Raw genomic sequence first — 4,548 nt, forward strand, 5'->3', positions numbered from 1 at the left:
TACCCTTTCTTCACTTCCCCCCAAACTTATCTCAAATAATATCCAAGACACACTAGGCTTAAGGTGAGAAATAAAAGTGGGATATTCAAAAGTGGGATTGGTTATCAAGTTGAGGTCATATGAAAAAAATAGGCCAATAAGCTCAAAGTTGGATCACTACGGATAATAATTCCAAGGTAGGCACGAAAAGCTCAAACAGTCAAAGAAAATTACCTAAATCCTCTCTGAATCACTAAGCCTCCTAGGATTTTGACAACCAAATAGAAATTTAAAAGCATTTATTGGTATTTGGTTGATAGTCCTTGTGGGAACAATACTTTGTTTACTATCTATATTACTTGAATCGATTACATATACTTGTGTATCATATTTCCACGATCAAGATTTTGGTGCCGTTGTCAGGACTATTTAATCAATATCAAATATAATTTATTTTTGTTCTACTTTGGCTTTCCTTCAACAATTTTTTTTGACGTGTTTCTCCACTTGTTTTTCAATTTCAGGATCAATAGGTAGTTTTGGTTTGTGCGACGAGGTAAAACAACTAAGATATTACCAGTGAATCTTGAGATTGAGAGAACCTGTAGACTGAACCAGAAGAATAAGACGTTGGAGGCAAGGATGGCTACAAATCAAGGGAATGCAGAAAATCATGTCGCCAACAATGTCAAAGGGGCAGTGGCTACTGAGGTCCCTACTGATCAAGGGGCTAGAAGTTTAAGAGATTATGTACTCCCAACTGTTACAGAAGTGCATTCATGCATTCGACCTCCAATAATTGCTGCAAATAATTTTGAGATTAAGCCAACGATTCTGCAAATGGTCCAATCTACTATTCAGTTTGGAGGCTTGCCTACAGAGGACCCTAACTTACACATTGCTAATTTCTTAAAGCTTTGTACGACCTTTAAGATAAATGGGGTGAGCGATGACACATTAAGGTTGAGGCTGTTTCCATTTTCACTAAGGGACCAAGTAAAGAGTTAGTTGATTTCCTTACAGGCTAACTCTATTACAACATGGGAGGAGCTCGCTCAAAAGTTCCTTGCAAAATTCTTTCCTCCATCCAAGGCTGCACGATTGAGAGGGGAGATTAATAATTTCTGTCAGATGGAGGGAGAGTCACTGTATGATGCATGGGAGAGATTTAAAGAGTTGTTAAGAAAATGCCCTCATCACGAGATTGAAAATGGGTGTTTGTCCATACTTTTTACAATGGGTTAGGCGGTACTACTCGCACTATCATAGATGCAGCAATAGGGGGGGAATTTATGAGCAAGAGTACCAACGAAGCTTATGATCTACTAGAATAGATGGCCATGAACAATTACCAATGACCTACTGAGAGGGAAAATACAAAGAAGGTGGCTGGGATGATTGAATTAGATGCCATCTCAATGCTTACAGCTCAAGTGGCATCCTTGATGAAAGAACTACAATATAATAACCTCACAGCTCAAGCCATGCAATTACAAAGTGTGTGTGAAATGTGTGGAATGGTGCATCTACCTAACTGGTGTCCTGCAATGGATTTAAATAATTTGCCTATGGAACAAGTTCATGCCATAGGAAACAGCAAAAGGCCAGCCAATAACCCATATCCCATATTCTACAACCAAGGGTGGCAGAATCACCCTAACTTGTCTTGGAAAAATAATCAAGGAGAACAACCGCCATACCCACAAAATCATCCTCAATATCCACCCCATCAATCAATATACGGGCTAAAACCTCGACCAAATTATGATCCTCGCCAAGCAATGCCACAACACTCACCACTGCATCCTCAAGTTAACCCACCAGAAGCACAATTAGACACGTTGAACCAATTTATAATTGAAACCAGGGCATCTATCAGGAATTTGGAGACTTAAATGGGGCAGTTGGCTACTTTAATGACAAATCGTGCTCAAGGGAACTTACCAAACACTATTGCGGTAAACCCAGAAAAGTATTGTAATGCAATATCCTTGAAGAGTGGCAAGGAGTTAAAAGAGCCAAAAGTAGTTGATAAGGAGAAGGAAGGAAGTGGGTCTAATGTTACTAAGAACTTAGAGAAACAGCCAGAAATAAGTATAGATCACCATATAAAGATCCCATATCCTTAGAGGATTCAAAAGAATAAGCTTGATAAATAGTTTTCTAAATTTTTGGATATCTTTTGAAAGCTACACATTAATATCCCATTTGTTGAGGCGCTGGAACAAATACCAAGTTATGTGAAGTTTATGAAAGAAATTTTGTAAAAGAAAAGGAAGCTAGAGGATTATGAGACAGTGACACTTACTGAGGAGTGCAGTGCGATACTTCAGAAGAAATTACCTCCAAAGCTTAAAGATCCTGGTAGTTTCAATATTCCATGTTCTATAGTGGGCTCAGTGGTGACAAAGGCTTTATGTGATTTAGGGGCCAGTGTGAATTTAATGCCTCTATCAATCTTTCGGAAGTTGAATTTGGGAGAAGCTCGTCCTACTACTGTGTCTTTGAAGATGGCAGATTGATTAGTAAAACATCCTCGTGATGTGATTGAGGATGTTTTGGTGAAAGTGGATAAAGTCATCTTTCCTGCAGACTTTATTATTCTAGATATGGAGGAAGATGAAAATATTCCAATAATACTTGGAAGGCCATTCTTTGATATTGGTAGGGCTTTGATTGATGTACAAAATGGTGAGTTAAAGCTGTGAGTGCAAAAAAGGAGGTAATATTTAATGTTTTTGTAGCAACGGAAATTCCAACTTGCTGTAGAGTTGAAGTGGTAAAACAAGGAGAGAACAAGTTGGAAGTCTCTAAGAAAATATCCATGGTAAAAAGTGGAATGTGAAAAGGGCGTCATCATTTAAAAAGGTTATTCAGTGAAAGGATTTGAATGTTACATGAGCAGGATAAAGTTCCACCAATTTCTCATAACAAGAAACGAGGGCCAACTCATGATACTATGGTTTTCAAGGATGTGAGGAGTGGTCTTGATTCAAGTTGAATATGAAAGAAGATAAGCGTTCGATTGAATGACGTTAACAACAACGCTTTTGGAGGCATTCCAATTTTTTATTTGCATTTTATTTTATTTTTATTATTTATTGGTTTTATTTAAGTTTTGGATTATGGACACTTTAATTTTAGTATTTATTTACTTATTTTTATTTGATTTTAATTTCTGTTGACCCTGATTTTGGCCAACTGACACGGAGTCAAATTTGCTTGATGTGGACAAACACGTTGAAATGAATGTGCTGACAAAAAACAACAAAGAACACAAGAGTTTATAGTGGTTCGGCCCCAGAATCTGGTAACAACCTACGTCCACTTGAATTATTATTGATATAGGATTCAAATGAGTGATCAAAGAACTAGGGTTCAATGAGTTTCACCAACCTTTGAAGAACAAGACAATATATCAAATAGAATCACTCTAGTATCAAATAATTCGAAAGCCAAAAAGTCCCTTCCTTGAGCTATCTTTCTCTATTATTAGGCTCAAGGGGGATTACATTAATTTGTTACAGATATTCTTTCCTAAATAATCGGATATTCAGGAAATCATGGGAGTCAATCTCAGGATTGACTAAGATCTTTATAAAATTATCAAGAGACACGCAGAACCTGCGACCATCCTGGTCGCAGTTAAACTTCGGCTGCCTTTTGTTTGCAATATCTCTTACTGGTCAATACCTTAGCAGAATTCCGCCAGGTGTCAGTCACGTGTCCAGAAATCACTTGCCACGTCATTCGTGCCTGTTTTTTGGATAACAATTTCTATTAAATGTGAGACTAATATGAGTTTCATCGCTACTTCGGGCACCACAGAATGAACTATGGGATAACAAAAAATTTTATTTCCCCATTTTCAATTCACCATCTTGATCCATATCATTTTAAGTAGTTTGAGGTGTCAGGTAAGTTTCTTTTCTTTAGCTTTTATTTTAACATTGGGGACAATGTTTAGGTTAAGTTTGGGGGAAGGAATTTATTGTTTTTGTTAAGTTGTGTTTTTTTTGTGTTAGTGTGTTTTGTTTAGGTTGTTTAGGGTGTTAGTTGAATCAAGTTGACAATGATTAACCAATAATAATATGATTGAATGATATGTTGTATAAATTGAATGTGAATGAAGCTATAAAAATCTGTGTGCTTGGTTGAATATTTCTTTCCATGTTTACATGGGTCCACTTAAATAATTGAGTACTTAATCATGATTTTTAATAAATTTTGTGTAATTGAACAATTTTTATGCTTGCTGAATTTTGAAAATGAAAATAAATTATGAAAATGTTGTTATTCTAGAACTTGTTTACTTGCTTTTTGAGATGAAATCCTAGATTATTCATGTTTAGGAAGATGATTTAGGAAATTCTTTATAGCGATAGAGCATTTCAAGCTAGCCTTTATTTATTCAATCCCTAGTTACCCAATTTGAGCCTAATTTGATTCTTTTTGTTTGACACTTGTTTTGAGCTTATTTGAAACTTTGTTATTGTTCCTTCCCTTTGATATACCATGAGCATATGAAAAGTTTGGGGGATGGTTTGTAATGTGGTTTATATTTGGAAA

At 36.1% G+C, this 4,548-nt stretch overlaps 1 non-coding gene across 1 annotated transcript; it reads right to left on the reverse strand.

The window, feature by feature from the left end:
• Positions 1-1,077: 1,077 nt before the first annotated feature.
• On the reverse strand, positions 1,078-1,184 carry LOC133807854 (small nucleolar RNA R71). Its single transcript, XR_009879742.1, has one exon. It is a non-coding gene; the product is annotated as a small nucleolar RNA R71 (small nucleolar RNA).
• Between the last annotated feature and the right edge of the window lie 3,364 nt (positions 1,185-4,548).

This window comes from Humulus lupulus, chromosome X (assembly GCF_963169125.1).
Source record: "Humulus lupulus chromosome X, drHumLupu1.1, whole genome shotgun sequence".
NCBI classification, from domain to species: domain Eukaryota; kingdom Viridiplantae; phylum Streptophyta; class Magnoliopsida; order Rosales; family Cannabaceae; genus Humulus; species Humulus lupulus.